We start from the raw sequence: 13,418 nt of genomic DNA, 5'->3' as shown, positions 1-13,418 counted from the left end.
TGCAAGGTCATTCCATGAGTTCGCAGATGGATATAATTCATGCAGCCATATTTCTCCCTGTCCATTACCACATCATCAGTATGGTATTGTGCACAGTTTTGTTATACTGTATATCAGAAAATATAATCTTGAGGATTTTGCTGTACCTTGTACATTTATGTGCTAAAAATATCAGCTGTTTGTATTAATGCAGAAATGTATGCTGGAGAAATCTCTAATTGAAGGGGCATCAACTTTAGCTCTTCTTCATAAAACAAGTTCTTGTTTTCATGGTCATGATCATTTAGAGGTCATTAGCTTCCCTGAATTGTGTAAAGTTGTGTAGTGTTATCTGGAAAAAAAAATACACACTGAGACCTGTCCTCTAAAGGAATAACAAAATTACGGCACGGTGTGTTTCAAGCTGAATAGCACAGAATTGGGTTTTCCTGATTTTATGAAAATTATTGATGTTACAGGTTTTGTTTGATCAGATAAAAGTGTAGTAAATTACTCCAGTGTATCAAACGTGACTATAGAGTAATCAGACTCATGCTGTAGTAAATCATGTGTAGTTTTAACAAATTTGAATGCAATGTTTAGTAATACGTGCATGAGGCAGTATTATTTAGAAGAACTAAGAATACTTAAACATGATAATTAAACACTTGACAGAGTAAGAGAGGACTGCATCAAGTAGCAAGCTTTTCAAGATACTGTTATGTTAAATAATAATTGAATGTTTAGTAAGAGGAGTGCTTCCACAGGTTGCTCATGGCAGATGGTTTCAAGGTGATACAGTACAATGATATATTTTTCAGTCATTGGTCTCCATTTTTTTGGTATTGCACCAGTTTTCATGGCATATGTGCCTACAAGAACCTCCTCTAAATCCTTTACGTCAGTATTGTGCAGTCTGAGACATGAGATCTGTGACTTGAGCACTGGTTAAGAAATTCATTGAAATATTTCAGACATAAGACTTGAATCCAAGAAAACTTCAGGATGAAGTTCTTGGTTGTGTAAAGTGTATTTGTCAGTAATCTTGTATTCTTCTGCAATGATGAATCATTTGTTTAATTATCATGTATTCAAGTTAAATGCCAAATATTCATAATATTAACATTCAACTAACTTTAACTTGTGATACGTTTTACTACATTGTTTTATGTTCATGTAAATAAATTATGTACATTGATATGTAAATAGAAAGTAATAGATTTTTAAGTTTAGGGAAACATATGAGTACATTATGGCAAATGAAAATTAATTCAAGTATTGGACAGACAGTACCAAATAATATATAAAATTTAAGTGTGAATGTTATATGATCAATATAATGAGCCTAAACTGTATCCATATTGTTTCCTGGATTCTTAAATAAGACAGTTTACACTGAACCTCATTTTTAATATCAGAATGATTGTGTATTAAAATACAGTATAATACTGTCATAGTAGACTGGTCTAGTGAGCTTCTGATGAATTCATTCTCAAGCTTCAAATATTCAGAGGTACAGTTGTTTTAAGGTCTTCATAAAATGAGCATTATATTCCACCTGTATTGCAAAGCAGTACCATACCCCCACATATATTGATATGGTGGTAAAAGACTCGCAGAGAAAACTGAAATTTTTGATATTTTTATCTTTTAATCATGTATTGCAAGCATTAAAAGTTATTGCAGCCTTAAAGGGTTTTGAAAAATTATAACTGTTTTGCACAAAAATAGTTTTGGAAGCAGTCATACACAATATTTACCCATTATTTCTTTACATACCTTTCAGTATTTACATATTTTCTCAATGCATCTGACTTATCAAGGGCTTGGAAGCCCAGTTAATATATACGGTAGTCCACTCACACACCAATAGATGGTTCCCAACAGTCTTTTACATGTCCCCACTGTTCATTTTGCTGTACAGTACTTGGGATTGGGATTAATCCCCGAGCTAGACCTCATCAGATCATATAGCCCTGCTAGGGTTACAGGAGAGCGCTACCCCTCCCAGCACAGCAGCCACCGGGCAGGGCGCGAACTCGCAACTTCACGATTACGAGCCTGACGCCCTACCACCGAGCTATTGCGCTCCCCTGTACAGTACTTGGAAAATGTAGTTTCCGTTTATACACTCATTAGTATCTTGTCAGTCAGTCCAGTGTTTAATGCTGACTTTTTGTTTTAAAAAAAATCAGTTATATAGGTATGAAATCTCAGTACATTACCTACATGACTGTAGTAAAGGATAATTATGGCATATCCAGCAAGTTCAAATTCTAAGCAAGTTGTATGAGGATATTTATTCTAGTTGATAAGGAAAAATAGCATTACAGTCTATTTAATTTACTTTTAGACCGCATAAATAGTACAGGGTAGCATAAATACGAAAGTTACAATCAGTCATGCAAATTGAAAACATAACTGTACTTCATACATTAGGATTTTTCCGTAACCCTGTATCCCATTTTTGCTATTTACCCTTGTGAAAGATATATATACATATATATTATATACCAGCTGGAGAATTATAACTTACATTTGGAAATACAAATATAATTAAAAATAACCTTTTATTATCATTTTTGTGATTATGTAAATAAATATCTCCAAATCAATTCCTCTTCTACCATATTACCCCCAACTCCTCATTATTCCTCAACTTCTCCGCTTTTTCCCCTCTACCTCATTTTGTCCCCTAAAGCCCACTTTCTTACCCCAACCATCGACTTTCCCCCTGCTATGCTGGTTGTTTTTAAACCGACTTCTCGTTCTAAAGACACCAGTGACTGAGCAGGGTCCTCCTTCTAGACCGGAAATAGAACACTTACAAAGGAACTGGGCATAATAACTCGCCAGGACACTTTAACACATCTATTGTCTTAGTTCAATTCCCTTACAATATACATACAAAGATACACTTAATATGGATAGGGTAAAGTGACAGGTTAATTAATATTAGCATAACATATCATATGGCCACTGTGGTTACACCTGAGTTAATACACGAGAGAATATCACACAGCTGTGGTGACACTGTTCATACTCTCAGTCTCTTTGGACTGTACGTGGTAGGTTGGTCTCCTGGCCACACACTATTATATTACTCTGGTTCTGGGGCACTTAGACATACACACAGCACTCTGGATAAACTGGAGTAGAGACCTTTATGGGTAGTGTTTCTGTCTCTCAGTTTTTAGATCACCTACAGTCACTGTCACTGTTAAGTCTTTAGGACAACACTGGGGTCTGGAGGCGTCATCACTGGGCTGCTGAGGTCTGGGCTTAACTGAGGTGGTGCCCGGGAGTGGGAGGGAGCCCTCCTGCAGAAGGCACTGGACAGCTCTAAGGGGCGTTACAGCCCAGACGCGTGTCTGGTCGGGGGTGCAGGAAGGCCCTTTTCTGCTCGGGCCTCAGCCTGGTGAGGGTCCCTTGGGACTTGGGCCAAACAGCGTCAGGAGTCAGGTCTGCCACTTCTTGCTCCTGCCGAAGGGCTGACGGTGAATGAGGCCAGAACGGTCCCACCCTAGGGTCCGGGGACTGGCCCTGGAAGCAAGAGAACTGCAGTCACCGCTGGGTGGGAGACGGATCTCTCGGCTAGGACACACTTTGAAGTAAGTCCAGCTTGGCGTATTCGCGTAAATACCTGTTTGAGGCGGCGGAGGTGGTCGACCCAGGTTCAGCTGAATACGAAGGCATCGTCTAGATACGCCAGGCAGATCTCCCAGGTCAGGCTGCTCAGGACTGATTTCATTAGACAGGAGAACGTGGCTGGGGCATTGCAAACTCCGAAAGGGAGGACGTTAAATTCATAATGTTTGCTGTTGCTGGTGGAGAAGGCCGTTTTTTGTTTGTCCTCTGGGTGGATGGGGACTTGCCAGTACCCCGACTGCAGATCGAGGGTGGAAAACCATGAAGGGCCGTGCAGTGAGTCGAGGGAATCGTCTATTCTGGGTAGGGGAGTGGCGTCCTCGGTGGTGACATTATTGAGTTTACAGTAAACACAGAACCGCATGGTGCCATCCTTTTTCCTAACGAGTACGACAAGGGAGGACCAGGGGCTGGTGGAGTGGGAAATAACGCCGGCATAGAGCATGTCCTGGACCTGCCGGTCTTCCTCTACCTGCTGCTTAGGGTTCTTGCGTCGTGAGGGTTGGCGGATGGGTGGTCCTGTGGTGTGGATTTCGTGGTTCAAGTAGGTGGTGTGCCCGATGACCGCTGGGCCAGATGAATAAAGGTCTTGGAGGTCCAGGAGGGGTTGTCGGAGGCTGTTTGCTTGGTGGGTGGAGAGGTGGTCAGGTAGCGTGGTGGGAGAGGGGGAGGGTGTCTCATAGGGCTCGGCTTCCTCCATGTCCCCTACTATTAACCCTCGAGGGAGGGTGAGTGGTGTGGCGGTGAGATTGGCGATTTGCACTGCTTGGACTGGGGGGGGGGGTGGAGGAATGTGTGAGATAGTAAACATGATGAAAGAGGCCCGGATGGTAAGCTGGATGAAAATAGTACGGAGGTACTGCTGGGCCTGTTTAATTGTAACCAAGCCTCATGGTGGGGGAGGAATGGTAACAGCAGAGGCAATGGTGGCAGGAAAAGTTGGAGGGGTAGGTGAGGATGAAGAAGAAGAATGGGGGTGAGAAGGTGTAGTGGTGGGTGACAGGAGGGGTGAGGGTGGAGGGGAGATGCACGTGCTGCATGGGTGGTCAAGGGGGGGAGGCTGGAAGAAAGTGGAGGGCTGGAGGCGGCGCTTGTGGCAGTCGATGTTGGCATGAAGCTTTTGTAGGAGGTTCAGCCCCAGGTAGCCGTCGTATGCACGGCAGGTAGAATCGAAGACGATGAAGGGGTGTCTTGCGGTGACTTGTTGGTGGGGTTCAGTAGGCAAGTCCCGGGTTTCCCCACGGAAAGATAGGGGGCCGTCCCTCGCGTCTACGAGGTTGGCTGAAGTGGGGAGAAAGGGGGCCGAAGGCAGAGCTGTGGCGGGAGTAAAAATGTGAGTACAGGCAGGATCTGACCGCTCCCATGTCAACCAATGGTCTTGCCTTGACCCCATTCAACCTCATTTTGTCGTTGACTGAGGGTCTGTATTTATGTGAAGTGGCCCCTGCCACCGTGGGGAGGTGAGGGGGTGGACCTAAAAATCCATCTGCTGTATGATGCCCTCCTCGTCGGGCTCCACTTCCCCTGGGTCTGTATAAGAGAGGGGTGGAGCATCGTCTTCCGGTGCGTCGTCGTATAAAGATGACACCTTCCGGTGTCCCTGTGGGGCTGCCCTGTGTCATGTGGCTTTCAGCTGCTCGTGTACGTCATGCAGAGGGCAGCTGTATCTGCAGGCGGTAAATTCCTACGGGTTTATGGATATCAAGTTGGAGTTTTCTCTCGGGTTAGGGTGTCTTTTCGGAGGGTGAACCATGGGTATGGCAGGTGATGGCTCAGTAGTGGATTGTGGTGGAGGCGTCCGTTGCTTTTGCGGCGCTGCCTTGTTTGTGGGAAACTTACTGACTGCATGTATTGGTTGAGGTGTGGGGCGGGTGGCAAGGAGCCGTCGTACAAGCTGCAAGTCTTGGTCCATGTCTCCCGATGGATCATAAATTGTAAAGTGTTCCCTGACTGTGCTCAGGAGGATCCTCAGCAGGGTATTGAATGTATGTTGATCCTGAGTGGCTGTGTTGGCTTTAGGATAGGCGGCGGCGACAAGTTGAAGTGCCTGGATGAACGTGTCATCGAGGCTACCGTCGTATGTGAGGGCATCTAGTTGTGAGAAAGCGACAACTCTGCCCAAGGAAGACGTAACTGACTGTTTCACGATATGCGTGAATTGGTCCCATTTTCGTTTGGGGACGATATTTGTGGCTATGGTTGCCACAATTTTGCCCAGGTGAGGCAGTGTGACGGCAATTTTCTCCCTGTCATTTTCAAACCCTATGTCTAATAAGGGTTTTACCATATCCAAGTACACATCGATGTCGTATTGTTCGGGGTTGAACTTTGGCAATTGAATATGTGGTTTGGCTGCCATTGTGTAAGATTTCCTTATTTGTTCCTCCGTGTTCTAATCGAATCCAGAACCACCGCTTGCCACCAGTGTTATGCTGGATATTTTTAGACCGACTTCTCGTTCTGAAGACACCAGCGACTGAGCGGGGTCCTCCTAGACTGGAAATAGAACACTTACAAAGGAACTGGGCATAAAAACTCGGCAGGACACCTTAACACATCTACTGTCTTAGTTCAATTTCCTTACAATATATATACAAAGATACACTGAATATGGATGGGGTAAAGTGACAGGTTAATTAATATTAGCATAACATATCATATGGACACTGTGTTTACACCAGAGTTAATACACGAGAGAATATCACATAGCCGTGGTGACACTGTTCATACACTCGCTCTCTTTGGACTGTACGTGGTAGGTTGGTCTCTTGGCCACACACTAGTATATTACTCTGGTTCTAGGGTGCTTAGACATACACACAGCACTCTGGATAAACTGGAGTAGAGACCTTTATGGGTAGTGTTTCTGTCTCACTGTTTCTATATCACCTACAGCCACTGTCACTGTCAAGGGTACATCCGCGATGGAGCAGAGTTTGTCTGGGTTGGGAGATATGCCCACCTGGGAGATGATGTGCCCCAGGATTGAGACGGTTTTGGCAGCCAGGATGCACTTGGTGGGCCGGAGAGTGAGGCCTGCCTGTCGGATCCTGGTGAAAACCCAGCGGAGGCGCTGCAGGTGCTCAGCCCTGGTCTGGCTGAAAACGATGACGTCATCCAAGTACACGAGACAGATCACCCATGTGAGACCGCTGAGGGCGAATCCCATTAACCTGGAGAAGGTGGCAGAGGCATTACAGAGGCCAAAAAGCAAAACATTTAAAGTCATAATGTTTCCCGTTGCTGGTTGAGAAAGCGGTTTTGCCTCTGTCCTCGTGGCGTACAGGAACCTGCCAATACCCCGACTGGAGGTCGAGCGTAGAGAACCAGAAGGTGCCGTATAGGGAATCCAGGGAGTCGTCTATATGCGGGAGTGGAGTGGCATCCTTGGTGGTTAAGTCGTTAAGCCGGTGGTAGACGACGCAGAACCGCATCGTGCCATCCTTTTTCTTCACGAGGACAACGAGGGAGGACCAGGGGCTGGTGGAGAGGGAGACGACTCTGGCTTCGATCATCTCCTGTGCCTGGCGGTCTTCCTCTTCCCACTGTTTGGGGTTCTTCCGCCAGGATGGCTCTCGAATCGGTGGGCCTATCGTATGAATCTCGTGAGCCAGGTAGGTGGTGTGTCCAATGTCGACTGGTCCTGCCGTGAACAGATCCTGGAAATCATGGAGTAGGCGGTGGAGGGTGTCTAAGTGGTGAGCAGAGAGATGGTCGGGGATAGGGGGCAGGGCGGCGGGAAAGTGGGAGGGGGAGGGGGCGCAGTGCTCGGCTTCCTCCATCTCTCCGATTATTATGAGCCCTTTAGGGAGGATGAGGGGCGAGGGGGTGAGGCTGACAATCCGGTCTGCCGTGTGATGTGGGGGTAGGAAGGTTGGGGGCAGAAGGCAGGCCGAGAGGGTTCCGGGCGGCAGGAGTGGGGAGAACAGGACAGAGGTGCCGAAGGGCTGGTTGAGGGGCACCCAGGCTTCATGGTGGGGGGGGGGGGATTGTGACGGCAGAGGAAATGGTGGCAGAAAAAGAAGGGGGGAGGGGGGGAGGGGGAAGGGGGGCCAGAGGCTTCCGGCAGGGTCTGTGGCATGCAGGTGCAGACGGCTCGAGGGGGGGGGAGGGTAATTTACGGAACTGGAGCTGTCTGTTGTGGTAATCGATTGTGGCTCCTAATTTCTGCAACAGGTCCAACCCCAGGGATCCGTCGTAATTGCGGCAGGAAGAGTCGAATATTATGAAGTAGGTGTTGGGTCAACACCAGGTGAGCCCCAGGACGATCTTGGGTGCTATATTAGCTGCTGCTTTGCCCAGCAGTGGGAGTGTGACTGCAATTTTCTGCTTGTCATCCTCAAAACCGATATCTAGCAAATAATAACAATAAGTGCCAGGTATGTGTGAACATCATACTGTTCGGGGTCAAACTTAGGTAATTGCACAAGCGATTTGGTTGCCATTTTTCCAGTATTTCCTGATTACCTCTCTCGTATGCCCGGGTCAAGAACCACCGCTGCCACCAGTGTCAGGGTCCGGCTTCCCGTCCCATAAACGCCTAGTGTGTCGCAGAGCTGTCTTTCTAGACCGGAGCTTAGACAAATAGGAGAGAGGTAGGGCACAAAAACTCAAGGCAACAACCTTACATGTGTATTACTAAGTTGGACAGGGGAACGAGTAGATGTCACTGATACAGATACACTGGACAATTACAACTCTTATGTCTAGATATGGGTTATCAGTATCATGCAGGATACTGCTTGGATCACAGTGAATAGCACTTGAGGCAGAGTATTATTAATTATAGGAAGTCCGGGTTTTCTGTATTCATGGAGTCGCTACTACTGTTCCTTGCTGGTAAGTGTTTCTTTGGCACTGGGGTCTGGATATGGTCTTAATATCAGGAGGTATTTCCTTGTGGTAGCATATTCACTTTGATAGACCCGACTCACTGAGTGGCCGTATGTGCGGTTACACTGTCACTGATACTCACTCCACCACTTTGGTATTATCACTGACTTCCATTAGAGGGTTAGTTCACTGTTCTGCCTCTATGTTAGTAGGTCACAGACACTGTACTATCACTGTCACTCCTTTCGGATCCGGGCGTCGTGGTGGTCAGGTACAAGGGCGGCGGAGGTGTCACAGCTCTGCTACTGACGGGGCTGGGTTCTGCCAAGGGCCTCTATATCCAGAGACCACGGGATCACGCGCAGGGGTGTCCTCTCTCATCCGGGGCTGTGGGTGGTGAAGGGCCCCGCACCCTCGGGGCTGGGGGCAGGAGTACGGCCCTCAGGGCTGGGGCCAAATAACTGCCTGAACCTTTCGTTCTGGCTCTTGACGGAGGATGAAGATCTCCGGCATCGAGGTGTGGGGAGTTCCCGCCTGGGAGTCCTGGGGGTGGTCTGGGGTTCCCGAGGGCTGCAGTCCCCAGTGCTTGGCAGTGTCGTCAGGAAGAGGCTGTGGCACCATTCTGCGTCGGGGTCCATCAGGTGGGCCTCCTTCAGAGCCAGTGGTAGGAAGTAGAGGCTGGGGGAGACCAAGGGGCCTCTCCAATATTCCTCCAGGGCTGAGACTCCCTCTGGATTGTCGTTCGATTCTGGCATTGGTGATCGAGTAGAAGTCTGGGTATTGCAACTTCTAGAAATAATACTATTACTACTAGAAGTACAACTATCAATACAACAACTACCACTACTATAAGTACTACTACCACTACCACAACTACTACTATTACAACTACCACATCTACTACTATTACAACTACCACATCTACTACTATTACTACCACACCTACTATACATACTACCACTGCTACTACCGCTACAAGTACTGAAAAAAAAAATGCAACAGGACATCAAAACAGACTGCAACGAGCCACCAGGAGCCCATGGAGGAGTGTACACGGCGCGAATGAGCTCCGAGCAGAAACGGCTTAAGTCCACCCGGGCCGCATACCCCTATGACATGGAACTTGCCCACTGCCACCATAGCATGAATACAAGATGACCTGCCCACAGATCAGACCAGGGTGGAACTGATTCTCCAGTTCCTAACAGCACCCCAGAGATGGCCGATAGCCGCTCACCCTCCTACAGGAGACGGCCGGAAGCCACTCTAGAGGAAACTAGGAGACGGCCGGAAGCCACTCTGGAGGAAACTAGGAGACGGCCTGAAGCCGCTCCTGCCTTCGTCAGTAGATGGCCTGAAGCCACTTGGAAGGTGCCCCTCGCAGAGACGGCCTGCAGTTGCTTGCCCTCCTACAGGAGATGGCCTGAAGCCACTCGAAAGGTGCCCCTCAGAGAGACGGCCTGCAGCCGCTCACCCTCCTACAGGAGACGGCCTGAAGCCGCTCTGGAGGCCAATCAGGAGACGGCCGGTAGCTGCTCCCGCCTTCGTCAGGAGACAGCCGGAAGCCGCTCCGAAGGTGCCCTCGGAAAGATGGCCTGTAGCCGCTCTACCCTCCTGCAGGAGGCAGCCGGTAGCCACTCCAAAGGTGTGCCGAGACGGCCATGACCAGTAGCCAGGCCCTACTGCCAGAGACGGCCTGAAGCCGCTCCTTTGTCAGGTGCTGAGCCCAGTCCACCTACTCACCACTTGGAGGAAGCCCCAGCCGGGAGGAGTATTGGAGAGGCCCCATGGCCACCACTGGGCTTGTCTCCCTACAGCCAGTGGAGACGCCCCTGATGGACCCCGACACCGGCCGACACCGCAGCTCACTCCTGACGGTGTCTCCGACCTGCGGGGACCGCAGCCTCCCGACCGCCCCTCAGACTCCCGGGCGGGACCTCCCTGCACCCAGATGCCGGAGATCCTCATCCTCCGTCACGCAGCTGACTCAGAAGTTCAGGCGACTGTTTAGCCCCAGCCCAGAGGGCAGGACTCCCACCCCGAGCCCAGAAACCTCGGGCTCCTACACCCCCAGCAGCCCCGGACAAGAGAGGACGCCCCTACTCACTGTTCCCCGCCCCTGGGACCTAGCCGCCCCTGCGCCTGACTGTGACACGTCCGACCTGACAATGAGTGAAAGTGAACACACGCAGCATACAGACAATGTAGTAAGTGACAGAGTAAAGTGGGCCGGTGGTTAGAGCATAAATGTAAGTGGTGGAAAAAATAGTGCAATAGTAAGACAGTGAAGGACGGGCCTACCATAGTGTACAGTGCCGCCGTGAGACAGTGAAGATCATACATAGGCTCCTGAGTTGAAGTTCCGGTACCACCAGCTCCAGGCGGGTACATAGTATTGTAGAAGTGATCTATGGGCCATGGTACAGTGAACACTCAATGCAACAGTGACGGCACGTCTCGATAAGGTCACGCTTAGGCCCAGAGAAAATATTAACGCTACCCTGAGAAATCGAGACAACCACCACCACCGGCCAAGGAAATCTAAACTCCCCCACCAACATAAGTGTCTACCTCAAGTGTCGTTCCCCCTAACCAATCTGGTCCTGTACTAGTCCTGCGTGATACTAGTATTCCATATCTGCAGTCCAAGAATGATAATTGTCCAGCTTGTTTGTATTTGTGACATCTGCTCGTTCCTGTGTAAGATTTAGTAATACACATGTAAAGTGTTGCCTTGAGTTTTTGTGTCCTGCCTTTCTCTTATTTGTCTAAGCTCCGGTCTAGAAAGCGAACCTAGTTACTCACTAGGTGCTCTAGGGACGGGAGGCCGACCCTAAAACACCTAGCATTACATAAATAAAATGTGAACCAAGTACCGATAGTCATTTACGTACTGCCCACAAACGGAAATGATTACCACTGTGACTTTCCTTTGAGTTTTAATTTTTCATCATATTTATGTATAAGCAAATGTTTCCCAAATAAAATAAGGCTGCGAGTTTATCATGAAACATACTTTCCGCCTCCATTATTCACATATATATATATATACGCAGAGCAGTGAAATCAGACCACAGTGTGTGTGTGGCTAATTTGCGTTTTTTTTTTTTTCTATTTTTACACCTGTCATGATAAGTCATTATGTCACGCTCAAGACCACGGGCGTTGACTGACCAGGAGTTGGAGGATATGGTCAATAGTACCATTTTCCCTTAGGAAATTATAATGGAACCCCTAGATAGCCACGATATTGACATGGATGGTGAAGAACCGGAAACTGTGATACAATGTACTAAAAATGTGGGAGATACAGGTATATCTGTGACTGGTGTTATAGTGACGCCACAAAAGGCACCTCCTAATGTTAGTGTGATACCACAAGAGGCAGTGCCAGTCCCCTCAATGTCCGGGAGTGGCTCAGAGGTGCCAGGATGTGGGTGTGGTAGCTGTGCAGCGTGTGATTATTTTTAGGGCCTTGTTCTGTATGGTCTGTAGAGTGTTGTAGTGTGTTTTGGTGAGGTTAGAAGCCCAGGCAGGGCTTGCATAATTCATCACTGAACGTATGTATTGTTTGTATACTGTGGTGGTGGTTTCTTTGTTGTGTCCGAATGTTGTATGGGCAAGTGACCTCGAGGCATTGAGTCTTGGTGTTATTTTATTTTTAATGTTTGTGATGTGTTGTCTAAATGACATTGATGTATTGTATGTTAAGCCGGGTACACACACGCGAACAGAACACCGTATCGTAACAAGGCCGTGTTGCGCGACGAAGATACGGATAACAAGGTGTGGAAATGACAAGTCCGTAACCGAGCCTCGTCGCGTCGCGAACTTTCATGCGTCCCACCTCTATCAGTCGGAGTCAGTCCGTGTTTGGAGGTTGTACTGACAATGGCAAGTTTACCTGTCGCAGCTGCCGCGTATATTTATATACATTATCATACAGTGAAGAGGAGAAAGGAAAGAAAATGGTGGCAGTCACAGTGGTACATTACTCTAAAAACCTGTGTTATATATTTTTATGTTTAGGGACCAGCCTCATACTGATTACTGAGCAGACTCGGTGCAGCGGCTGTACCCAGTTGATAGGTGTCGGACACGTCCCGTCCACACATTGCGTAACCTCACCCTGTAACATCCTTTGATGCGACGCGCAAAAACCGACAATTGGTGGATCGGAAGCGAACCCCAACGCGTAACATATATGTTCGCTCGGGTGTTACCAGTGACGTTACGAGGTCCCGTCCACACAGGCGTTTTTGTTACACGACGGGGTTACGTTACGATGTTCTGTTCGCGTGTGTGTACCCGGCTTTACACCAAGGATTTTGTGTGTGTGTGTGTGGTAGGGGAGTGTTGTTTATGGTGAGGTGTGGGATGTGACTGTTCTGCTGTCCAGTTTGTGAGAAGAGTCATTGTAGATTTGGCTGGGGCTAGTTTGAGCCTGTTTGTGGTGAACAATTCGTGTAGTGTGTTGAGGTAAGGTTGAATGATGTGTGCAGCTGTGTTTGCGTTTTGGTGCGTACATGTGTTATATCATCTGCATAGGAAGCTATGTGTATCTGTGGTGTGTGGGGTGTGGGTACGTCGTGCATGTATAGGTTAAAGAGTATAGGGGTCAGAAGACTGACCGGCAAATGTTACGTGTGCACATCTGCCTGCTAAGTAGTTTGCCAGCCATCGTTTTGTTATTGTGCATGTTTGTGTTGAGTATTTTGTTTGTGAGATTGTGGCAGGGGATGGCATCAAAAGCTTTGCTAATGTCTAGTGTGATTAGGATTGTTCTGTGTGGTGGCCTAGCTGAATTCATGCCATCGAAAACTCTCTGTGTAAGGTCTGTAAGAACGGTGTTTGTGGAGTGTAGTGGCCTAAAGCCATGTTGTGACTGGGCTAGGGGAATGTGAGGTGTGACTAGTTGTAGTATCAGTCGTTCAGTGACTTCAGAAGGGGTGCAGAGG

This window comes from Coenobita brevimanus, chromosome 87, assembly GCF_032717465.1.
Source record: "Coenobita brevimanus isolate Jiangsu-jjx chromosome 87, ASM3271746v2, whole genome shotgun sequence".
Classification (NCBI taxonomy): Eukaryota; Metazoa; Arthropoda; class Malacostraca; order Decapoda; family Coenobitidae; genus Coenobita; species Coenobita brevimanus.
This window is presented reverse-complemented; position numbering follows the sequence as displayed.